This window comes from Python bivittatus, unplaced genomic scaffold (genome assembly GCF_059951505.1).
Source record: "Python bivittatus isolate LINGU-HERP-01145 unplaced genomic scaffold, Pbiv_v1 ctg000070_np1212, whole genome shotgun sequence".
Taxonomy (NCBI): domain Eukaryota; kingdom Metazoa; phylum Chordata; class Lepidosauria; order Squamata; family Pythonidae; genus Python; species Python bivittatus.
Window position 1 is genome coordinate 16,481,269 of NW_028277034.1, and position 27,046 is coordinate 16,508,314.

A 27,046-nucleotide genomic window follows, 5' to 3' on the forward strand; every position below is an offset into this window, starting at 1 on the left:
CCTCCCTTTCTTCCTTCCTTCCTCCCTTCCTCCGTCCCATCCATCTGCCAGTTCAGAGCCATATGCATTGCTTTTCCTCCCTGCCTGATATGACAGTTTGGTTCTTCATTTCTTGATTTACTTTTCTGAAGCAGCCTATGGATGCCATTGCATAAGAGATAGACATGTTTGCTGGAAATACAGCTGATTATGATTCTGTGCAGTTGGCACCCTTATATAACTGCAGCCACTTACCAGAGAGGCTCTAGAGGCCAGGCAAAGCTGTGGCTGTAGTGTGGTTTACATCAAAAAATGGGGTCAGGGACTTTATGTATGAAACCATAATGGAGCCAATTTAAAAAAGCATTTCAAGCATTTCTTTTCTTGATTGGAAAGGAGGCAAGGGGCAGAATAACATTTCTAGTTGCTAATACTGTATTTGTATTGAGATATAAAGTAGTAAAAGCTTTAATCCATAATCCAACCAGTAAATTACCAGAGCATGAATGTCCATTGCAAAGCTGTCTCTGTGCAGGTAAGGTCAGAGTTGATAAATCAGCTGATGCTGATGAAAAGCACTTTGTGCAACTGAGGCCACCTGGTCCTCTGGTGACAATGATGGGTCTAGGAGCACCCCCAACCTACTGCTCCTTTAGGGAGAGTGCAGACTCCTCCAAGACAGGACATCACTCAGGTGAACAGATGCATCACTTACAACAGTATCTCCATATAGTCCGGACTGAGTCTCAATTTATTGGCCCTTATCCAGTCCATTATCCTGTACTGGTTCAGAATGCCAACCACCTTGCATGTATAGATGAAAAATACAAATATAATTAAGTATCATCCACATATTGATGGCACCTCAGCCCAAATCCCCAGATGCTCTCTCCCAGCAGTTTCATGTAGATGTTAAGAAGCATAGGACATAATATGAAGGATTCTATAACCCAATCACTATGAGGAAGAAGAGTAATTTCTCAGCACCATCTTCTGGAAATGGTAATCCAAGTAGGAACAGAACCACTGTAATGCCTTCATATCCAATTCTGACAGCCTGTTTAGGAGGATACCAAGGTCAATGATAATAAAAGTCACTAAAAGGTACAGGAGGACCAATAGGGATACACTCCCTCTGTCTTTTTCCCACTGTAGGTCATTCCACAGGGTGACCAAGGTAGTTTCTGTTCCATAGCCAAGCCTGAAACAGGATTAAAATGGATCCAGAACATCAGCTTTATCCAAGAGAGCCTGGAGTTTATCAGTCAACACCTGCCTAGAAAGGGAATGTTGACCACAGGCCTGTAGTTGTTTTCATCCTCTCAGTCCTGTTTGGTTTCTTCAGAAGCGGTCTTTCATATTACTGTTTAAAAGGCTGGAACTACTCCCTCTCCCAGTGGGGCATTTATGATCTTCTGGACCTACTGCAATTACAGGAGTATTTTGCAGAAACCAAATGCTGGAAGGTAAAGACATTTTAGTCAGCTTTATATTTTTGTATTTAATCTGGTTTGTTATGAGACAGTTTTTTCATCTGATAGGTGCATTTATTTCTTACTGAGATATTTTTCTTTGCTAGACATTTTTAATGCCTATAATTTTTAATGCCTATAAGACATTTTAGTTATAATTTTAGTATCTGTAACTTTTTGTTGGCTGTCTTGAATCTATTTGCATTGAATAAGAGAAATACGAATAAAATGATAAAGAAAATTAAAAATTCGTATTTAAATCGTTGCTTGGTATAGGAAAATAAATACATATAAAGCCAAAGTTAATATCTTAATGGGGCTGTAATCATATACACACTTTATTACCTGGAAGTACATATCAGTTAGTTTAATATGAAATTTTCAGGTAGACATGCTCTTAATCCTTTTACACAAGATCTAGTCCTTCAATGCTATTTCCTTAAAACATATATCCAGACCTTAACATTATAGAAGCAAAATATCATTGGAACAGAACTTTGCACTATTTAATTCACCTCAGGATTCAGCATATGTAGTTTAAATTATCTGTTTCCATAGCAGCTGAAAGCTATGTTGTCACTTTAATCTGAAATAAGAGCAGGGCTTCTTTTCTATTTTTTATATATATATAGTTATCTCTTAGGTTTGTATGAGTACTTCTGTGGTAATGCATCCCTACAGCTTTTAGGAAAGGCTACAAATACCATGTAAAGGTTTTATTGAAGCCATTTTCAAATGTTTATTATAAAAAAAATACTACATAATCATTGTGTTTCTCAAATTTAGGGAATTATGCTGCTGCACATAGTTTTAAAGATCTCACACAGTTTATCAAACAAACTTGCCAGATCTAATGACCTCAATGTCTAGGTCACTTAAGAATGACCTAGAATAGAGATGGGCAGAACATATCAGAGATAGATACTTGAGTGATTTGAAGTACATAAAGTTTTTTTCTTTCTTTTTATTAAAGTTGTCAAAGTTATCAATACCATTTTGTTTAATACTACTATAATTTTGGATCTGTCAAGACAATGATGTGGACTTATATTTGTAGTTGGAAGTAGTGGAAATTTATGCCTTGGAATACTTATTGCTTGTATATCTGAGTGAGGAATGTGTTATATTTATGTGCTGCTATGGACTTCTTATGGGCATATAATTGCAAGAAAAAGTTGCTGGATTAGCTAGCATCCTTACCTAAGGCCTTTAAGGAAAATAGCTAAGGTTAGATATTCACAGGAAGTGGAGAACAAAGGTCTGAGATTTAGTGTTAACAAAGCACTGGCAGGACCTTGGAGAGCTCAGTACAGGCAAAATTAACTGTGATATGACCTTGTCTATGCCCAATGAAGGCTCTATGAAAGCTGAATAAAGTGATTCCTCAGCTCCACACTTCCTAAAAAGTGTGGCTGCATGGCTGGAGAACTGCAGAAACTATAATCAGAAGTCTGGTAGTATTTTTTCCCATAATAATCTTCTTGTTAAGGCAAGCTTTTATGAGCTTTAGCACACTTCATCAGATGTATGTAATGATTAAGATGATGTAAGATTTAAAAGAAGATGAGGCAAGGAAGGATGGAGGAAAGGGAGGCCATGCAGATGCAGGTTACAGGTGAGAAGATTACAAGAACTTCATCATTTAGCAATTATAATGTGTTAAAAAAAACATTGTGTTTGTCCCTCATCAATTAGCTTTTGATGAATGAGTTTTCAGAAGGTAGAAGAGCTACATCTTCAGCTAGGAAAACACAAAATGCAATGCTAAAGACTCCCCCTAAGACTAAGTTCTCATCAAACCTTGCTGGGTTCTTAAGTGTGGTGACATTACAGATAGGTCCTTTGGGTTAAATTCTTAAATGAGATATCAAAAAGCAATGCTAATACATTTACCTTCTCTCCCCCGCCCCCACCTTACTCCCACTGTACTGCCTCATTGTGGCCTGGGGGGTGGGGTGGCATTCATGAAAGGGATGAGCAAAGAACACTGGAAATGTATTCCAAGAGTATACAATCCCAGCAGATTCTCCCAAGGTGTGAAGGTCATCCCAGATGCCCAGCTAAACCAAGCAGGCACTTACATTGGGCAGAAGTGATATAGGAAGATGATGGAAGTGGATAATCACTTTAGTGACATCAGCAAAGGCATCATTTCATACTGTACAAGACTATGCAATGGTAAACCACTCTTGTATTTTACCAAAAAACCCCACAAGGATAGACAATATAAAATGATTGAGAGTATAGTGCCAGATGATGTGCCATTCAGATCAGATGACAGTCAACAAACCTTTGAGGGAAAGCTGAGGATCTTTTGGAGTACTAATGGTGTTTATGACATGGCTCGATTAAAGCCTTCAGGATGTCTAGTTGCTGATGTTGCCATGCAGGAAAGAAAATCCAAAGCTGCAAAGACAAAATTTCAGTGGGAACACGGAATGTAAGAAGCATGAACATGGAATAGTTCAACACAATGAAACATGAAATGAATTGACTGTACACTAAATCTTAGGTATCAGTGAATTGAAATGGACTGGAATTGGACATTTTCAGTCAGAAGATCATACCGTTTACTACTCAAGACATTAAAAAAAAAAAAAAAAAAGCCAGGAAGAATATAACAAGAACTGTATTCGGCTACAGTGCAATCAATGACTGAAAAATACCAGTTAGATGTAATGGACAACTATTTATCAAGATTATTCAAGTTTATGCTCCCACCACTGGTTCAGAAGAAGATGAAAACGAGGTTGAAGAGCTTTATAATCACATTCAATTTGAAATCAACATAGCATGCAAGCAAGATGTGCTACTTGGACTTGGAGACTGGAATGCCAAAGATGGAAATATTAAGCAAGAAGATGTAGTTGGACTGTATGGCTTAAGAAACAGAAATACAGCAAGAGAACAATATCCGTTTCTGCTAATCAAATGATTTCTTAGTTTCTAACACAGTTTTTTTTTTTTTTTAAATGATGCCTATATACTTGAATATCACCACATGGAGTAAACAGAAATAATGTTGGCTGTATTCCAAGGGTTGGAAGAGCTCAGTTATAACAGCACTTTACTTGGTAAAGTAGCAATGAAAGTTGTTGAAAAGATATTCAGAAGCTGTGACATGTCTGTACCTACAAAGATAAGAATCACAATACACCATGGAAGCAAAAGTTGGACTTTGAAGAAGCAGTATAGAAACAGCATTGATGCTTTTAAACTTTGGTGTTGGTGAAGAGTCCTAAGAATACTATGGACAAGAAAATGAACAAATAGATCATAGAACAAATTAATCCAGAGTTTTGAAAAAGAGGACAAGCAGCAGCAAAGTGGAAGCACTAATTTAAAACGGGAATAGGTGCACCATTGGAAGATCTGAAGGACCGGGCTGGGGACACAGAGTCTTGGAGAATATATATCTATATGGCTCCTAACAGTCAATGACTTGATGGTGCATACACTATCAATACATTTACCATTTATACTAATTTATAATTTTTGCCTATTCACTTGTGCCTCTTTAAAGATTTAAAACATCCGTGATTTTAAATAGCTTATTGCAGATATTTTCCATCTGATATAATATTGTAAGACAATAACTCAATTTTAATATGTCTCTCAGATAACTATTTTGCAGTTAATTGAAAAACTGATTGTAACTGGCCATCTAAATTAATTGTGTATCACAGCTTCCAGAAGTAAAACTCTGTGTGAGATAGTTTTTGTGGTTTATTATACACACAAACAAGAGTGAGTCTTGATCAATACATTATTATGGACCAAACAACAAAGTTGTATTGTCATAAGTATTTTTACTGCAATGTGAAAGCAGCTGGTGAATAGCATTAGCAAAAGAGTGATGGAGAAGTTCTTAAAAACAAAATACCTAATTTCTGTTAAGACAGATGTATGAAAATGTGAAATAGTTGATAAAGCAAAATACTCTTTGCTACCTGAAATTCTTTATAGGCCTGCTAGTTCAGTGGCAACCTCTTCATATTTTATTCTGTCTATGCTTATTGGCTTGCCATATTTGAGAAAGAGTAGGAATAGTAAAATGAACATTATTTACTTTTGCTATCTCATCTTGTTGAACGAATTTTAACTCTTTTCCCCTGGTCCATTTGTTATTTATTTAATTTCTGTTCTTGGAAAAAACTCAGGCAGTGTTCATTGTTCTCCCTGTCTCTTTATTATCACAACCATCTTGAAAAGTAGATTAAGCTGCAAGATAGCAGCTGGTCCAAAGTACTAGTGGCTGTTCTAGATGTACGTATTTGGGATTAGAACCTAGATCAATCAAGTCCATGAGCTATATGCTTTCTATATGTTTCCCAAAATGTGTCAGCTGACTGCCTGTATCACACTGGTATAGATTTGGTACGTTTCCATGTGTAATAATACTTTAAAAAAGCAGTTCAGGATGACAGCATGACACATGCTTGCCACTTATAAGGGTGCAGACTTGAAGCAAGCATTTAAAGAAACTATCATACTCTAGGAAGCTCCTACAGAAGTACCAGCACTGAGGTATGAATCACCCTAAAATGACACTTAAGCAGAGAAATGTTCGTTTTTCTTTTTATCTGTTACCTTTATTATTTCCTATCAGGCAACAGATACAGCACCAGCCACTTGTTCATCTGGAAGAAAATTCAGTTAGCAGAAGGAAGGAAAAAAAAAATGTTTTCCTTCCTACTTCCTTTCCAGAGTACATTATTGAAAGTCTTTGTCAATTGAAGAGCCTGTGATGCAGGCCAGGGATAACAAAGACACAGTAATGCAGAATATTGGATAATTCTTATTTTCTTTCTATTACATATTAAGACTGTGATTATGTCACATCCATGACTTCAAACCAGATGTTCCCCCCTTTTCTCTGCTTATTTGATGAAGATCTCAACAATTCACCCACAATTTGTGTATATTTGTTTGATCTTAATAAAGATATTACCGGATGAATTTTTCATATGTGTGGATCTGCATGTAATATAATTTTTTGTAATGTGGTTCAGTGAATCCAAATCAATTCAATCTATTTAAATTAGATATTGGAAATGTCTTTTTCTATGTTCAACCAATTTCTGTTTGTAATTAAAAGACTTTTCTTTGAAAGAATTTATTCTATGGAAAAAAAAAAGCATTAGAATCAACTATGGTTCAAAGTTGCCATATATACAGGAATTCTGTATGTAGGAATTTTTCCATTCCTGCACTCATACATGAAATGTAGCACTAAATTCACAACTAGAGCAAAAATATATCTGAGGAAATGTGGAAGGTAATTTGAGAGAGAAAAAAAATCTTTTTTCTTTTGTTCCAACTTGGGGTTGTTTACTGTTAAAAGAGGATTTTACATGCAATGGAGTAAGCCTTATATTTCAGGTTTGATGAACTACTTAACCACATCAAAACTGACTTGATAGTTGACATAGTTTTACCTCCCTAAACACTGTCTTAATGTTCATATAGATGGTGGTTATTTCTCTCATACTTTGCCCAGATGAGTTGAAGGTTGGTTCCTTCCTCTTTGCTGTTGGAAAAGTGAAGCCATCATCATCATCATCATCATCATCATCATCATCATCATCATCATCATCATCCCCTAAACAAACAAACAAACAAATTGCCAAACAAACAGAGATTGTGAGAAAGAAAATAGAGAAAGGTGGAATCTTATTTTCCAGTCCATTTTTATGCAAAAGATATAGCTGGTGATTGAAGGTAATATCATTTGACATGTACCAATACTCACTATCTTATAAAATCCCATTGACAATCCTTAGCTTCCTGACACTGTTATATCTTTTCGCTATTTCACTTGTTTCTCTTTGAGTGGACATTGGCAAATATGGAAGAAATAGCCTACCTCTATATTATCTTTCCTTCTGCATGGTTACATGGGTCCTAGAGGAAAAGGGCATATAATATATAATAGCAGAAGCAGTGAGGCAATAAGGGACTACTGGAGAAGAAGGCTTAAATAGTTGATGATGAGAAAGATTCTTGCCTCACATATTTGAGAATCTGCGAGAAAGGATGGACAATAAATGGACACAAAATTAAAGTATGTATAAGGAAGCTTTCTATACTATTGTGTTGGGTCTCTCTCAGAGTTATATGCTCCTGTTGATGTCATAACAATCTGAAATCAATGTGCACACAGTCCCCCACAGAATACAGAAGTGCTGCAACAGCTGCCACAGCTATTCTAGTAAGAGACATTCTGCCATAAAGCATTACTAGGGAGGCATAACAACACTATCAGGAAGGTGATAACGATAGAATGGATCAGTACCCATTCTGGTTCTTTTCCTTCCGAGCTCCCTCAGTGCCCCTTTTTCAGCCATTAATTGCTACAATATTCCATACCATTTCTCATTGTTCTGAGCAATCAGCAGTGCTGTCAATATAAAATGCTGGAGATGATGATATTGCTAGCATAACACTATACCATGGCACAGGGATTTTGAGCACTTTTTCTAATCTGTCATAAATCCCATTTCCCATTGTGGCAGCAAATCATAACACCTTCACTGGTTAGCTATCATGTTATAATGTCTCTGAGACTATTTTCTTTCTTTGTGTGTATGATTTTTCAGAGAATAGATCTGACTTGGGCCTTCATGCTTCACAACATCTAGCTAATCTCTAAACATTATACTGTGTAATACCACAGGGAAAGAAAAAAATGCATAATGCCTGTATCCATCTTTTTAATGATCCGAATTTCATGAAAATAAGACTATTAGAGGTACTTAAGGTGATTTGAAAACTAAACCCTATTGATTTAATAGGAACAGGAACTGGCACCGAATAGCAGTTGAAAAAAAAAATCCACCTTGATCTCTATTATGGGCTAAATAATATTTACAGGAAAAAAATCCCAATATTTTTGGGCTTTAAACACAGGTAGCCCGACTGTATTTGAACGGTATTTGTGTATGTGTGTAGGAGAATATCACGTTGTAGGGTTTTAAAGCTGGGATTACTTCTACAGGTAAGAATGAATTATTTGTTACCAAATCATCAGGCTGAACTGCTTGTCTCAGCATGTATTATGCCTTGCTTGGTGGTTGATAATGTCCGCTCCATTTCAGAGTGGGAAAGGAAGCAACAGCAGATTTCTTTATTCGTTGATGGGCCAACATATCAAGCCAGTTGCTCTGTTTGGATTGATAGGTGACAAATTGTATAAGCTATAAGAATGAGCTCTGCTGCTTCCAAACAACAGCTCTTTTTCTGGAAGAGAAAGTATTATCTAAAGCAGTGATTCTCAACCTTTTTGAAGCTGCTGCCCCTCCTAAGGAGCGGAAAATTTTTCAACGCCACCCTTTGTGAAAATCCTGTAATTTAGGATATGGGGGGGAGAGTTACTGAATTATAAAAGGCAAAAATTTTCAGTAATTTTTTTCAGTAGACTTACACACCAAATTTGTGTGGGAATTGCGCGGGAAGACAGCTGACGCACGCGCTGCGATTAATCGTGTGGGAAAACAGCTGATGCATGCGCTGTGCTGGTTGGGATCGGAGAAGAATTGTAGTGTCGAGTTCTTCAAGGTCAGCCTACCTAGAATACAAATTCGTCTCATCATTCTTAGAAGTGTGTGAGGGCAGCCGTCACGTAAGTTTGTTTTATTGCTGGTACAAATGGTGTAAACTGCATAATCAATTTAATAAATTTTTTGGGGAGTTTTAAAATTAAGTTCGAATGCCAAAACATGCTCATCGCCCCTCTACCGCCCAAAACATGCCCACCGCCCCCCTACCGCCCAAAACAAGTTCACCGCCCCTCAGCATCCTCCCACCACCCCCTGGGGGGCGGTACCACCCCCGTTGAGAACCAATGATCTAAAGTATACTAGTTTTCTCTTAAAGAAAAACTATGAAACATTTAAAGCACACTTTTCCTACATTGCTAATCACATCATTTTATAAGCAAGCATAGTTTAATTTATGGTTATTGAAAGACAAAAGTTTTCTTAACAAATGTATGCTTTGTTTGGCTACACAATTTGCATCCTCAGTGATTCATAATTCCAGTTATGGTTTTGAACATAACAGCAAAATCAGTGAAAATTACGATACAAAAGGATGGAAAGACCTAATCAACGCTGTAGTTCTGACTGGGAAGCTAATGATAATAGTAAAATACCAATAATTAGAGCCATGCAAATCTTTCAAAAGAGGGCCTTTGCAATGTGGGGAAGTACATACAAAGCATCTTTCTTCAAATCAATAAAACAGCTGACTCTTTTTTACAGGCTTATGTGGCTTTTTCATAAGTTGTTTTCAGCTGTCTCTGCATATGTGTCTTTGCTATATTTAAAACCCCTATATGCTAAAGGGTTTTATTTGTTTCATAATAAGTGATTCCAGTCCACTTCTTTTGGATTGAGAGCTGTGTCATTATTAATGATTGACTGGTACATGCATAATTTGAAAGACGGTAGAAATTCAGAAGTTTGGAACTTACATTACATGATTTATGCAGAAGTAATATTTATAAAGGACAACGTACATTTCTTGATGCTGTAGTAAGATCAATATTCTTAGACACTGTCATATTTCCCAGGTTGATTAGAAATCAAAATATAATAGAAATTATTTTGGGGGAAAAGTAGTTGGATTATTAATATGAACACTCCTAACCAATCAGAGACCACATAGTAACTGAAGACATGATATAGCCAAATCTTGTCCTGAATGAGTAAATTTTCTTTATTTTGTGAGTAGATTTGAGACAGTTTGCATGAGTAGGCACTGAGATAGTATATCGTATATACATGTTACTAATAACTCATAATACATATATTTCTTATACTTTCTGCATTGTTTTAGCACAACTCTCTGTAGGGTGTTAGACAATTAGGAGGTTGCTGTGCTGTCTGGCAGAAACTTTGCAGAATTTTAATGTCCTTCAAAGGGTCAAAGATCTCATTGGCAGGAAACTACAACACTACTCAGAGTTTCAGATGTTTCTCAGTCAGTGCAGAAAACAGGTGAATTTTAAATCCTAATACAAGATGACAAATATGAAGTCATAGAAATTACTGAAATTTGGTGGAAAAGCACATGTTATTAGAACATAGCCCTGGAAAGATATAACTTATTCAAAAGGAACAAACCCTACAGAAAGTGAGGCAGTATTGCGCCGTACAAATTGAAGAACACATATATAATTGCACAGAAATTCATAGTGTGGAAATTCTGTTGATAGTATTCAAGTAAGAATAACAAGCAAACAAAAAACAAAAGTGATATCATTGTGAAAGTATATATTATAAATCTGCTTGGTCAGACAACATATAAAATTAAGGACTGTGTCAGATGACTAAACTTTCAGAGACCAGTAATAGTGAGAATGTTATAGTGAAAGGGTGAGTGTCAACTTTTCAGACATCTGCTTCAAAGGTAGCTCTAAGAGGCAGAGACCGAGCAAATTCCTGCCTTCTTGCTGAGAACTTCATTTGTGGGTAGGAGGAAGAAGAAACAGTGGTGAGATGGCGGGGGCAGGGTGGGGCTGCTATCTTGGACCTAATTCTTATCAACAGGGAGGAATTGGCTGAAGAAATTAAGGTGACAGAGCCTTGGGAGAAAGTAATTCTCCCAAGTATTCTTGAGTTCGTGAGACTGAGAGAAGGAAGATTAAAGAAGAGTCAGACCTATATATTGGATTTCAGAAGATTAGATTTTAATGAACTCAGATGGAAGGAAGGTCATATCCAGTGACTAGAAATCCTAAAGGAGAAAGATGAGTTTCTCCTCCTCAGGGAAACTCTGTTTTATAAAATGCCGGGGGGGGGGGGGGGAGAAGAGGGAGGATATGTAAGAGAAATGAAAGGAGGGATATATAACCAAAAGAATTCATGGCCATTGCCAGAAACTATAGGGGTTGTGCCAGAAAGGCTGAAGTGCAGAATGAACTGAGGCTTGCAAAAGATGCCCCAAAATCTCCAAATGAGGCTATTTTCAAGTCAGAATCAAGAGAAAGTCAAAGAGGCTGTAGAACTCTTGCAAGGAGAAAGGTGTGAAATGATAATGGATGATAGTGAGAAGACAGAATGTCTTAACTCCTATTTTTGTCTATTTTTTTCTTGGAAGGCAACTGAAGTCCTAGCTGGCCACTGCTATGCCAACTAGGAAGGAAGTGCTAGCAGAAGGAAGAAACCACTCTTTGAAAATCAACAAGTGGCTAAGAGACATTTTGGCTAATTTCAATGAGTCCACATATATGAATTACAGCCTAAAGTGATGAATGAACTAATGGAGGTGACTGCAGTGCTTCTAACTGTGATCTTTAAGAAGCCTGGGAAAATGATGAGATTATAGAAGACTGGAAGAAAGCAAATGTTGTCCCTATCTTAAGAAAGGAAAGATTGTCAGCTTGATGCTTCTAATGGTTAAAGTCCTTGAACAGATTTTTTAACAGATTATTTGTGAACACTTGGTAAGAATACAACAATCAGTGACAGCCAAGCATGGTTTGTCGCAAAAAAGTCATGCCAAACAAACATTATTTCCTTTTTTGACATAGTTACTAGCTTAATCGATTGGGGAAATGTCATGGAGATAGTGTAGCATTAGGCAATGTCTCTCTGAAAGCCACATTAATAAAGTGGTAAAATGAGTTAGAAGTGTTGGATAGATTCATAAGTAGCTGAATTACCACATGCAAAGAATACCTATAAATGTTTTCATATAGACTTGAAGACCAATACTGAGTTGATTGCCATAGGGTTTTGTTCTGGGCCTGTGCTGTTAAACATTTTTATTAATGACCTGGAGGAAAGAGTCGAGGGGTGCTGAAAATTTTTTCAAAAGACACAAAATTAAAGCAATTAATATTTCAGAAGAAAAGAGAAGATACAAAAATATCTAGACAGGCTTGAAGACTGAAGGCTGAAACTAATAGGATGCACTTTAACAGGGAAACATGTGAAGTACTTCAGAAGAGTTTATCCTTGGCTTGTTTTAACATCCTTCCTACAGCAACTTTGGAAGGGAAGTACAGGAAAATCCCCTTTGCCAAACAATGGTGCCTCTATGATGCAGGTACAATAGAAACTTTTGCACGTATCCCAGTACACTCATTTGTAGTTGATTTTCTCACTCCCTTCTAAATTCCCAAAGCGTCCTGACTTATTTTACATTACATTACTTATTAGACAACAAAGACAATTTTGTATCCTTAATTGTTGCTAAGTTATACAGTAGTAAACAAGTACTAAGAATCATAACTGTTCATGGTTTTGCATTGTTTTACCCTGGTGTGTGTGTGTGTGTGCATGCTTGGCTTTGTTTTGGTCATGTGAAAAACACCTGTTATTGTGTGTTGTGTATTGTGCTATTTACTGCCACCTATTGGCGTGTGTATGCTAGTTACAAGTAGTGTACCTCTTCTCTAAGGGTTTGTAGCTAGAGATTTTGTTAAGCTTGTGTTGCTAATAAGTCTTGGATGCTACATTACATGAGAAGATGTGTTTTTCTTTATATTTTGTATGATATTTGCATTTTATGGAATTTTGCATTTTTATCAATAAACACCAGTTAGTATATATTTTCTGACTGGATTTCTTTGGGAAACAAGAAATGGACATTGCATTGTGTTTGCTGTCATGGCTAATATTTTCCTGGAGTTTTTGCTGCGCTCTGCACAAACAGGAGTGTTTGTGATTATCACTCTGCCCGACACTATGACTGTAATAAAGTCTTATGTTTTCATGTAAAGTCCTGTATCTGGAAGGAAAAAAAAGAAAAAATGAAAGACAAATCTATAAGATGGGAGAGATTGGCAATAATACATATGAAAAGATCCGAGTATTCTAATAGATCACAAGTCGAATATAAGTCAAAGGTATGTTGCAATGCCCAAAAGGCAATTGTTAATTTGGCATGCATTAACAGGAGCACATCATCCGGATCATTGCCCTGTACTGCTTTGCCTTGTGCAGTATTGCTGGTTGAAATACTGTGGCCGGTTCTAAATATAACCATCTAAAAAAGGACATCCACAAACTACATCAAAATTAGATGAGGACAATCAAGATGGTGAAGGGATAGGAAAACAAATGCTATAAAGAATAGTCAAAGAACCTGAGTATGCTTATTGTGCAGAAAAGGAATATGACAGCACTCTTTAGCGTTCCAAGGGATTGTCAGGTAGAGGAAAGAGGGGCTTGTTCTTTCTTACACTGGAGGGCAGGACCAGAACCACTGGGTTGAAACTTCAGCACAGTATATTCAGGTTAGAGATGAAAAGAAATGTGAAGGTACTGATTCCATTTATAGCCCCAAACTGATTGACTGAGAAGATTCAATTCAAAGGGTGATTTAATTAAATCTTATAACTGAATTACACCTTTGGAGCTCCATATAGCCTTAAGGACAAATGTGTTACTTTCTAATGAGGGAGGATCATTGAGCAATTTAAAAGATGAAGACTGTTATTTATTATTTATTTATTTATTTCTTGAATTTGTCACCGCCCATCTCGTTGAACGACTCTGGGTGGTTCACAAAACAATTAAAATCAATTAAAATTACAATATTACAATAATAAAAACAAAATAAAAGTTAGGAAGATAATGTGTGCTAATCCCTTGCGGATTTATACAGATGGTTGTATACATTTAAAAAGTCTTAATTATCATAGCCCAGTTCTAAACACATTCATCATAAAGCGAGTCCTACTGAGTTTAGTGTCCTTCCACCCTTCTATGCTTAGGACGCCAGTTCTGAAAGAGCAGTTGCAGCAGAAGAGAATGGTTATCTTGGTTTGGCTAAAAGTTTTTACTGGAAGTGAGCATGAATGTCATAACTATTGTTGCATGTACCTGTGACTGAAATAACTAAAGTAGGGCATAAAAGTGTGTTTCTGAAAGCCTGAGCTGAGATATTGATATGAGTGCAAAAATTATTGCTTTACATACAGGCAGCTCAATTCCTGGATAAAAGATGAGGCTCCAAAATTCCTTAAGACAAATTACGGGAATAATTCTTTCTTCGCTTTTCCTGTCTTGAAAGTTTGTTTTGTTGGTTGGAATTGCGCCCACAGCATCTAGTTACAAATTAAATTACAGATTTTGAGCATTCAGTGGTAAAAGACATCCTTTCTGTACTATCCTATGATACATTGCTGTTCATGAAAACTTTGAATTCTTTTGGAATCTGCTGTTTCAGAAGGTCTGAATAACTTTAATAGCTTACTTTTTCAAGAAAACCACAAAATGTAGATCAGTAACATGTAGATATTGGTTCCCAAGGTGAAGCATTTATAGGTCAAGATTGGCTCCCAAGGCCTCAGAAAAAGTAAGCAATACTCTTTCTGAATCCTGTGGGGAGGAAAGATGTTGGAACGTACAATTTGCAGCTGCAAAGCAAAGCAACCCCTTACCACCAGTATTCTCAGAACCCAAGTGTTATTTGTAAAAAAGAGTTTTAAAAGTTATTATTTTGACAACTTTTGTCAATGACATAGTGCTTTATTTTTCTACTCTGTCCTCCTTCCTTCTTTAACATTATCATATGTTCTTACCTTTCTGGAAATAATGCAAATAATATTCCAAAAATCCTTCATAACACAAGGCCATGTGAAGAACAAGTAAGGGAAAGTGAGAAACAAAAAAAGGTAAAAAGAAATAAAATAAAATAATGCTGAATGATCATGTGTAATTCCTTAGTTTTCTTTTTGATATGCTTTCATATGTTTCAAGATTTTTTTCCTAAATGCTTCACAACTGCCACAAACATTTTATTATCGTATATAAGCTGAGTATTTCTAGCCATACTCAGTTTGTGTAAGGATGGCTGCTTGGATTCATGATGATTGGTACTAATTTCTGTGTGGTTGAGTCACCACCAACTTGATGGCACATAATCACTGAGTTCTTAATACAGTCTGGGAAGTAGCCAGACATTAGTAAAAGGAAGCTATGGATAACAGAGATTACTGCACACAATGATGAGAAGAACCAGTAATTGTTCTGAGGAATCTGGAACGCTCAAATTACTGGAGTGTATGTTCAAATTTTTAATCAAAGATAAGTAAATGCTAAAGATTTTAGAATGCCTGCAATGATTAAATCAGTCTGCCTGCCTGCCTGCCTGCCTGCCGGCCTACCGGCCTGCCTGCCTGCCTGCCTGCCTGCCTGCCTGCCTGCCTGCCTGCCTGCCTGCCTGCCTATCTATCTATCTATCTATCTATCTATCTATCTATCTATCTATCTATCTATCTATCTATCTATCTATCTATCTATCTATCTTCCATATCATCATTTAAGGTGGTATTTTTTCTTTTACTTTTGTAATGGTATTGCCAGGGAAAAAACCACGTTAACCATGGGAGGCAGACACACCATAAAACAAGTCATCTCAAAGTTCTAAGTTCTTCTAAAGTTTTATTGAAAATTAGTTCAGCAAGAAAGTAAAGTGCAATCAAAACATACAAGGTACTTACTTAGAGACACATTGCAATGCCAACCAGCTTGATCGAGCCGTCAGAAAGACAGCTTGACCAAGTGGCGTCGTTTACATGGATGCAATCCTTTTTATCCCTTTAAACTACAAACCACAATCATGATTCTCAGAACATTCATAACGTTCCTAGAACAAATTTCATAGCACGTTCCGGTGCCCTGTCCCTGTCACTTCTGTTCCCATCAACAAGTTTGCAATTTCCTTCATCTTGCAAGTTCCTCTTATTTCCTGTCATTGCCATACAGGTCACCTTTCAGCTATCTTGGCTTTATTAAATGCATTTAAAACTAACATTAAAACATATAAAAGGCTATTAATAATTTTCCTCTCACAGTATCACCTAAATGCAAGGAACTGACTTAGCTATTGCTTTAACACCTACTACCATTACAACTCAAATTTACTATTGAGGAAGAAATTCATAAGAACAACCTCCCCTTGCTTGGGCACTTGGACTAAGAACTGAATTCACGCCAAGGGCACTAGGGTTGGGAGAAGGCTGACTTAGAATCGATGAGAGCAACGTAAGCTAAAATATGTAAGTCTTTGGTTAGCATAGGCCCCTTCTTTGTATATTTCAGTGGTGGATCTGCCTGTCTAAGCACCACATGCTTAGTGACATCAGACCTGAATGCTTCGGAACATTAATATGAAACATTTGAATATTAATTTGAGACATTAATATGAAAAAGAATCATATCCCCAATCATCCTTTTCTTTCAAAGATTTCTAACTGTATTAGAACAGCTTCTTCAACCTGATTATCTATAGTGACACTAGATCGTGTTGATTGGCTGGCATGGGAACTGCAGTTCACCCTGCACCACATTGGGAAAGACTAGTCTGAGATTTAAGAAAATACTTGACAGATATTTCCTCCACACTGAGACCTATCAATATATTAACACATATGTTGGATTTTACTGGCATATATATATATATATATATGAAAGGAAGATGATTCTGAATTTAAGATAATTCCATACAAAAAGAGAAGCTCAAGATGTATTTTATATATTATTTTGGGGAAAACCAAATCGTTAAGGTGCTGGCCTAGAAACCAGGAGACTCTGAGTTCTGTTCCCCCCTTAGGCATGAAAACGAGCTGGGTGACTTTGGGCCAGTCACCCTCTCTCAGCCCAATCCACCTCACAGGGTTATTGTTGTAGGGAAAATAGGAGGAGGGAGTACTACATATGTTTACCACCTTGAGTTATGTATTAAAAATAATAATAAAGGCGGTATAAAAATCTAATAAATAAATAAATAAATAAAAATATTCACACAAGAGTGGAGCTATGGCTTTAGACTGCTCTCTGAAGTTCTATAATGACACATTTAGCATGAGCAGCTGCTTACATGGTGGGATATCTATATATGACACATTTTCCCAACTGGCTATTTGGCCAGGTAGAGTTCTGGACATAATCAGATGTACCAGATATTTTACAAAGAACTGTAGATGTAGGAAGTCAAGAGAGGTGATATGGGAGATAGGAATATAAGCACATTCCCTATTCCTGGTTTAGAATAAGGCCCTAAATACTGTTAGCATGTGAATGGAAGTAAGTATGCATGTATGTATATATTTATTTATTTGGATTTATATGGCTACTTCTTTCATACAGCAACTCTGGCTGGTGAACAAAGATTAAAAATAAAAAACCCACAATATAAATATTAAAACATACAGCAGGATATTTAGATGAAGTAAGATTAGCAAAACATATTACAAATACATTTCAAAGGTCACTTTAAAAAATATTCAGTAATAGAAAATTCACTTTGAACTTGTGCGGTGTGTGTGTGTGTATTTTTCTAACTATAAGGAAAGTCCTTTTTGATCTTTATTCTAGCCCTGAAATCACTGAAATCATTGATTCCTTAGAGTTTCTTTATATCCCTAAGGGAAGTCTATGAATTGCCAACAGATAGTGCAGAATTAAAATTCAAATATCTTCAGTGAATAATTAGATCCAGTAAACTTCATTATATAGTCAAACAGAGCTGTTTTTTTAGTTTCCATTGCTCTGAGGACTACTGAGACTACACTTCTCACAATATCTTGTTGCATATGCAAAATGTGGTGGCCAAAATAATAATCTGCCCCAAATAGTTTATACAAATGTTAGCATTTTCTTCAATATCACTAAATGTTCTGGTTGAATACAACATTCTGGACCCCTGTCAGAATCCTCGCAAGATTTAATAGTAGATTTTTATGTTGGCTAGTTTAGCAATTGTTTTTTACATGCTGCAGTTCTGCCATTGTACAAGGGGGGAGGGGAGAAGGATGGGAAACCGTTAGAAGCAGATGGCTCCTTATCACAGGCGCTGGTATGCTCAAGGTCGTACCAGCAAGGGAATCAGGAGACAGGAGCTAAGGTGGGGTGAAGGAGGAAAAGTAAGAAAAACAACTTTTGGCGCGCTCAGGCTCAGCAATGCTTTGGAACTGTACACTTGTTCTCAATAAATGAACTTTCTTTTGAATCAATACTGGTTGCAAGGAAAGTTACTGGATTTGGGATCAGCGGGTGGCAGATCGCTACAACCCCTATACTGATATTTTTCTGTAAAATAAAGTTTTTCTCCAGTAGCTATAGTAATCCAAGATAAGAAATTGATATAAAGGCCTTTCACTATAGCAGTTTTAGTAACAAGAGAAAACAAACAAGCCAGAAAAGCAATCAAGAATTGCTGTTGATGACTAAGCTGGTGAAAAGCCTACTGTTAACTGAACTAATGAAGTCTTTTCTTTCCCACTGATTCATTCTGTCCAGTATTCTAGTTGTTAGAAATAAATTGGCTCCTCTTAAGACATCAAGATCACAGAAATATCCTTGTGCACATTTGGTTCACGGAGACTGGGCTGAACCATGCTTTTTAAGTAACTAATCTTCATTCCTTTACCTTCCTTAGTGAGATAACTCATTAACCTTATTCAGACATCAAAACACAGCCTAAACACATAGAAAGAAAGCAAGTAGGGACTTTTTAAGATATGCAAAACCCAGGAGCAAAATGATCATTTGAGTGAGCTGATATTAATAAAGGATACTAAAAATGGTGAAAAGGGCTTTTTCAGATATATTCAAAAGATAATAATATGTATAGTGTATATGTAATCCATCCTGATTTCATTAGAGCATTGGACAACGTGCCCCTTATGTGCTGATTAGCAAGGTAGCTAATTGTGGACTGGAAGACATGACAATGAAGTGAATATGTAGCTGGTTTGAAAATTGTACTCAAAGTGTGCTCATTATTGGTTCTTCATCCAACTGGAGATACATATCAAGTGGGATACCACAACAATCCATCTTCTTCAATTTTTTTTATAGCTTGGAGGAAGAAGTGGAGATAATGCATATAAAATTTGCAGATGACACACAATTAGGTGGACTACGTAAATATCACAGAAGAGAGAAACAAAATTGAAAACGATCTTGATAGTGTAACTAAATGGAATAAAATAAACAGAAACAAATGTAAGAATCAGTGTTGACTCCTGGTGACTATCTGGACAAGTTCCTGCAGTTTTCAGAAGTGGTTTGCCATTGCCTGCTTCCTAGGGCTGAGAGAGAATGAATGGCCCAAGGTCACCCAGCTGGCTTTATGCCTAAGGCAGGACAAGAACTCACAGTCTGATGCCTTGACCACCACACCAACTGGCTCTCTGCTTAACTTGCTAATAATACTTTAAAAAAACCCAAACCCTTGGAATAATAGTCAAATAAAAACTGAAAATAAGCAAGCAATTTAATGTGAATGTATATAAGATAAATTAAATTTCAAGCTGCATTGACACAAATATTTTTTACCAAATCACAGAAACAAATTATTCTACTCTATTCTACTTTGGACTGTCCCCCCTTTCCTTTGGGTAATTCTGGGCAACATACCTTAATAATCCAGAGAAGGACAATGAGGAAGATCAGGGAATAAGTCTGAGGAAGGAGTTGGGTATCATTAATCTTGAGGAACAATGAAAGGGGATATAACAACACTCTTCAAAGAACTTATCATACATATGATCAAGACTTATTCTCTCTTGTTTCATAGCCCAGCATATTTACATTATAGGAAGACTGATTCTAACTGAATGTCGGGGGAAAAAATCCTAATAGTAAGAGCAGTTCAAGACTGACATGAGTTGCTAAGAGATGTGGTGGGCTCCCTTCACTGGATTTATTCAAGAGCGGAGCTAGAGAGCCATCTTGCTTTCATTTAAATCCCTGCACTGAATAGGTATTGGACTCAATGGCTTTAATGGCTGGTTTAAATCTACATTTATAGCAGTCCTCACCACTCCTTTCTTTTACTGAATTTTGTGTCAGTAATATATTTTGTCCATTGAAGTAATGTGTATAAGAAAGTCAAAACATGGAAGAAGTTTAATGATTTTTCAATTATTTATTAGTTTGATTGCATTTATGAGAGGACTGTTCATTTCTTTAAACACAAAGATTGCCAATAGAGAGCCAGACAAACCAACATATTGATGGATGAACTGAAGCAACTAGAATTAAGGTATAAGTACAATCTACATCTGGATTTACAGCAAAAGATGGAAACCATCCATAAATGACTGGACTTAATGGAAATAAATGTCATTTATATGAAGATGAACTTTGCCATTTAGAAATATTTTGAAAAAGGCAATAAACTGATAAAATATATACAACAAGAAAATAAAACCTCAGGAATCAAATTATCAAATCAAGAACATAAATTTAAATTATATGCAGATGACACTATATTTACAGTTACTCACCCAAAGGATTCTTTAGAACTGATAATGGAATATATACACCAGTACATTTTATTATCAAGATAAAAGATCAGTAAAAACAAGACTCAAATGATGACATTACTGTAATATAGTATATTCAGGGATGCTATTGAAAAAGTGAATACAAAATGTTATAATCAGATTGGACTAAGTTTTAAACAAGAACTGTTTACTTCGAAGCTCATTTCAAGGTCTGATACTTTTTCATAAAGCTGTAAAAGATTTGGATTCAAATATCTGTGGATCTCTTCCAGTACTAGACAACTTGTGCTGTATAACCATGTAAGGCATCACTAAAACCTCTCTCTGAATACATTTGGTAAAATATGTAATATCATAGGACGGGAGAGACCTTTCTCTGCTGTGATACTTGGATTCTGGGACACTGTTGCCATGTAATAAGGTTGGTAGCAACATTCAATTCTTTATGGTATCAGAATGGCATCTGATTTAAAAAAATATTTTAATGGCTTTTTAAGCTGTGAATTGCTATGATGCCTTTCATTTTTGTAATATGATCTTATTACTTTTGATTTTATTATTGATTGTAAATTGCCTGATATCAGATTTTAAAATATTTCTAAATAAGGGCACATTCAATCTTATTATAGACTTTAACAATGTCAATACCCATTATGAAAAAATGCTTTTCAAAGAACTTGGAAAAAAATTGTTGCCATCCTGCTGCTGCTATTGCTGTAGGGACAAAATGAGATAAAATATCACAGGCACTAGTACCTTTGCACATGTGTGTTTCTTTAAAAGTGAGTTACATAGTACTCTTATTCTAATCAACTATAGAAAGATTCCATGCAGGATAAAATGGAGGACTTAGGTTCAGCACTCCCTGAACCAAGAAATACATGCACATACATACATAGACATAAGCTTACACACATTATTGCAAACAGGCACCTTAAATTCAGTGGGGAGTGATCTATCAAGCAGGTGAATCAGACTCACCATGCTTTGATAATAAATCCCATGCTGGGGAAGAAATGGTGGACTGAAGACAGCTCTGCAAAAAGTGGAGCCGATGACTGTGGGGAAATGAAGATCCAGCGAGTAGACTGGCTGTTTGATAACTCCTCTCTGGACAAGGAGATGACTTGGGATTGACCACAAGTGCTCTAGGCAGCTTCTGCTCATGAGGAGATGCAAGACAGAGGTCTCTGGCAGGTTTAGAGCTCTGGGAGACAAGGAAATAGCCATCTTGCTCAAAACACGGTCAGCATCTTTAAGGACACTTGGTTTGCATACTTCCTTTTCTAATTACTTTTGGAAATTACTTATTAGGAACCTTTGGATCAACAAGTTTTACAGCACCAGGTGTGTTTCATTTAATTCTTAACAAAAGAAGTCTTAAATACAAGTTTAACGGCTTAAAAAAATGGGGCTTTTTTTCTTTTCTTCTTGGTATAAACAGCAAAAGGGTGATTAAAACTTTGATTTTAGAAAGTTACAAATGGACTAAGGGTCCAGATACATTTGAAATAAAAAATGGAATTAATTATAAAGAATCCTGGGGAAATGCTTTTGTTTTGAATTGTTAAAAAAACATAGTAAGATAAGACTTTAAAAATTGGACACTAGAGGGAACTAGATTAATTTAAGATTAATTTAAGATTACAATTCAAAGAGAAGAACACTCAACACAAATAAAGAATGAAGCAAAATATTTTAACATTGGACTTATTGAGAGATATTTTTGAACAATGGACCCAGAAGTTAATTTTAAGAGTGTTTGCCTCTATAGATAGACTGTGTTTCAAAGATGTTATGGAACAGGGACAAGTTTTATCTGACAAGATTGAGACTGATCTGAAAGTGGATTTAAAAATGACAGGCTACAAGAATGATGTGGAAAAAGATGTTACACTGAACATAGAAAAGAAAATGGCTGATATTTTAATAATTAAAAGGGATATACAAATAACAAACCAAGAGACTGGCCTGGATAATTTTCCTATATTGGTTTTACAAAAGTGGCTTGTTGAAGCTTTGAAGAATTTTGTGAGAGGGGACAAAGAAAAAATAAAAAGAAATCAAGTTCTAGGACATTATTTGGAGGGACTAAAGATCAAGATTGTTAGAAGTAAAAGATAGGAATATAAAGTTGGTTTATTTGATCAAGGCTAAAATAGATATGTTGTTATCTCTGATTACCCTTAATGGATTTTTGCTGACATCAGGACTGAAATGATGAGGCTTTAAGGATTTGTTAATAGATAAGAGATGGGATATGGGAAGAAGAAATCACTTGTTGTATTTTAAGAGAAGGTGATAAGTTACTAAAATTGTTTATACTTGATGAAAGGGGAAGTAATTTATTTATATATTTCTTTACTTTTTCTTTACTATATTTTAATTTTTTTCTTTTTTTCTTTTGTGCACTTTCTATTTTTTATTTTTATTATTTTCTTTTTTTTAGTTTGTATTAGTTTTTATTATTGTAATTTTTAATAAAATTGGTATAAAATAGATAATAAATCCCATGCCATTAGTCAGTTAAGCCAATTGTGAAAATGAAAACATACAAAATTTTTGAGGGCCAACTGATATACAGGGGTGCATTTTTCATGGTATTTTGCTTGAGTATATACAGTTTGTTGTGTGTGTCTGTAAAATCCCCTCTCACTCCTGCAGATATGTGTCTTCCTCAATCTCGGGTCCTCTACCAGAGGCCTGGGAGTTTGCGGGCTGTGCGCAGTATCTTAGCTGTTCCTAGCACTGCACTCTTCTGGATGGAGAGCTCTGATGTTGTTCCTGGGATCTGCAGAAGCCACTCTCCCAGCTATGTTGTAGTAGCATTCCATCAATTCCAGGTTTTCTTTACTTGTCCAATTATGGTTTGTTCCAGTAGCCCACCTATTATCAGATTGTCCTGGTTCTTCTGGTGCAGACCTTGTTAATCCAGGTGACATCTGAGCTGGCATGACTCTCTTAGTTCGTGTCACTCTCATATTTGAGGTAGGCAGGTGAACCATTAGGGGGGTTCTTTGCCCAAGGACCCCTACTGTTAAGTTAGGTACCAGCTGGGATTTGAACCTCAGTTTCCCATGTCAAATGGCAATGCTCTAACCACTACACTATCCAGCCACACACACACACACAGAGAGAGAGAGAGAGAGAGAGAGAGAGAGAGAAGGTCCATTTGAACACAGTTCCCCTATAGATAGAAGCAAAGTAGGAGATGAGGAACTGAGCATTCACCATGTTACTTGTTATTATCCTGCTATATTTTCCTAGCAATGGACCCCACCCTTCTTTTTTCTTCCTTTCATATAACCAAAAGAAGTCCTTTTTGTTGCTTTTAGTTTCCTTGAAAACATAAGTTCTTTCTGTGTCTCAGCCTTTTAGCTTTATTTCTGCAGATACTAGTTACCTGCTGATACATCTCCCTGATGATTACGTTCATTTTAAATTTCTTATATGTACTGTTCTTAACTCTTAGCTCAATAAAAAGCTCCCTATGGCTAGTTTTCTAAGCTGGTCTCTATTTATTTCTTATTGGAATAGTGTGTGATTTTACTTTCAGTATCTTATTTTTGGAATGTTCAGTTCTCCTGTACTCCCTTTCTCTAAGAATTTCTGTGTATGTCAACTTGATCAGTAATTCCCTAAACTTGCTGAATTTGGTTCTCCTAAATTTAGCAGACTATGCTTCAGTTTCCCTTTCTCCCACTACTTTTACCTCTTCAGCTAGCTGTTCCCTATGAATTAGGATCAAATCTTGGAATGCTTAGTCCCTTGTCTCTTCCATATGCCAGAAAATGGAACACTCAGGAAGTTTCAAGATTTACTTTGGCCTTTCATTGGCTACAATCCTTTTATTGGCTATATGAAATGACTACTTAATAACTAGGGAAAGATTTATACTGGAATAAGTACTAAATGACATTTATTTATTTATCTATTTTTTAATTAAATTTGCATGCTGTCTGACCCCCAATACTCTGGGTGGCTCAAACAACTAAAACAAGGAAAATGCAATAATAACCAACCAACCAAACAAACAAACAAATAAATAAATAAATAAATGGGAGAACAATAGAGAATGGACAAAGATGAAGCAAAGGGTCTTCACTCTCCCTCACCAAAGGCCTGAGCAGAACCAGGTCTTCAAGTCCCTTCTAAACAACAGCAGGCTGGGGGCCATCTGGATCTCCAGGGACCTCATTCCAGAGTGCAGGCACTGCTACACAGAAGGTGTGCTTCCACGGTCCTGATAGATTACATTGTTTAATGGAAGGAATCCAGAGTGCACCAACCCTGCAGGATCAAATTGGCTGGGTGGATACTGTAAGAAACAGGTGGTCCCTCAAGTAACCACACCTAACATGTAGGGCTTTATAGGTAACAACCAGCATCTTGAATTCAAAGTCTTACCTTGAAAGTTCACAAGTTGAACTGTCGCTTTTTTATAACCACAACAAAAGCAAAATTATGGTAAGTGTTACTTAAATTCTAGGCATTATTCTGGCCTTCCATGTACAGAGGGCAAAAAGGGTTCCCCCATCTCATAGGTTATATTCTTTTTAGACAGTGATTGATTGATCGATCGATTGATTGGATTTGTTAAGACCACCCAACTCTAAGGGGGCTATGGTTGTCCTTTAAACTTCTTTATTACACAACAGTTTTTGACATAGCACTATCATATTTCTCAATTTTGTTTCCTTTTCTACTTCTCTCCTAAGTCTATGACAGATTTGCACAGTTCAAAAATAGGGAAGGAGAGATGCAATTAAATTCAGTATAGCATGGCAAGACTGATCATACAAAAACATCCTAAAGTTTCTTTGGAATAATGGCCTGGTATATGGTATTATCAAGATTTAGGAAAGAACTGAAACCCATTAGGGAGATAATGCCATAAAAGAACAATGTGCAAATGGAAATTATACCAGTCATCAAATGCCTTTAATGCATTTTGTGCATATCACTATTACAGAAACAAATAGGAGTTATTTGTATTCTTCATTTTAGGAGTCTGAGCTGCATGATCAGTGCAATTATATGGTCTAGCTCTAGATAGATTATGCTATTTCAAGCTGTGATGTGTCAGTATGTGAGGAAGAAATCATTGCATGACTTGATTACTACATATGAGATATATGCTGAAAATATTACATATAGTTTAAAAATCATGTATTCATCCTCATTCAATTTGTTGAAAAAGAAGTTGGCTTTTTTTCTTCCCTCAAAATGTTTTGGTGAAATTTTCATCTGTATTTTGCTTATTTAAGTGATGCCTTATGAGTCCTATCTTTCACTGTACAATAATTTCTCCAAGGATTCCAATCTTACCAGCATTCCATATTTCAACTAAAATTGAATAATGTCAGGAAATGTCCTAAATATGTCAGGAAGCCAAAAAGCTGCAGAGTGGCAGAGACATATATATTAACAACCAAACATCCAATAATCCATGTACCACATTTAAACAATAAACTAGTTCAAAACAATCAAATAGATTATTTGAATTCTATTCAAATAGAATTCTACGGTACATAAGACTTGAAGGAGAAGGCAGCTTTTTCTCAGGCAAAGTTATCTTTCAGATATTGGAATACAGGCATTGGCACAACATTCATATATATCCTTTTTGAATATAAGATAACTCAAAACTTTTGTGACAAACGAATATTTCATGTGTAGGAAGTTTATGTATAAAATATGCTTGTTTCTTACAGTTCTGCTCCGTGTATGTCAAGTGATCAGTTAGCCAAACCAAGAACTGATATAGTACTTCAGAATACAGAGCTCTTACATGTGTCAGATTTACCAGCAAAGATATTTGTGCAGATGCTCATTAATTTGTTCGTCATTATTCATTTTAATTACGCAAGCAGATGTTCAGTCTGAGAGGGCAAAAAATTGCCATCACAAGAAGTAGTCTTTCTTAACCTGTTTGACTAATGATACAGCAGACCTCGTCCAATACAGTGTTGTGAGCATCAATGTTAGAAACTATTACTGTATTTGAAATTACTCATAAGACTGCAAGGCTTTACCTTAGCAGCAGTTTACTAATTGTTCCAACTAGCTATGAGTCACATTATGTATACTTCAAATTTCTTTTTTTTTCTCTTACTGTACCTCATAAGTCATTAGTAGCTTAAAAAGAAAAAAACATACTTAAGTTCTAGTTTATGAATGCAAGAACTAAAAATTGATACCCTATCAATTTATTCACACTGAAATGCTCTAAAGAGTACAAGGCACTAAATACAATTTCTAACTACATGTAGTCCTCAAGTTATGATGGTAATTAGGACCAGAATTTCTGTCACTAAGTGATGCAGTTGTAAAGCGTAACATCACG

The 27,046-nt window shown here is 36.1% G+C and overlaps 2 long non-coding RNA genes across 3 annotated transcripts in view; one reads left to right on the top strand and one right to left on the bottom strand.

Annotated features, from left to right (window-relative positions):
- Positions 1–1,320: 1,320 nt before the first annotated feature.
- Positions 1,321–27,046, top strand: part of LOC112540365 (uncharacterized) — an 88,228-nt gene continuing 62,502 nt past the window's right edge. For both annotated transcript variants that reach the window (XR_015794527.1, XR_015794525.1), the window contains exon 1: positions 1,321–1,445. This is a non-coding gene — a long non-coding RNA (uncharacterized LOC112540365). The remainder of the gene's footprint in view (positions 1,446–27,046) is intronic.
- The window catches only part of LOC112540364 (uncharacterized), a 64,876-nt gene continuing 39,191 nt past the window's right edge, over positions 1,362–27,046 (bottom strand). The window contains exons 2-5 of the long non-coding RNA XR_015794522.1: positions 8,879–9,018; positions 6,943–7,053; positions 3,742–3,857; positions 1,362–1,438 (exon numbers count right to left, since the gene is read on the bottom strand). This is a non-coding gene — a long non-coding RNA (uncharacterized LOC112540364). The remainder of the gene's footprint in view (positions 1,439–3,741; positions 3,858–6,942; positions 7,054–8,878; positions 9,019–27,046) is intronic.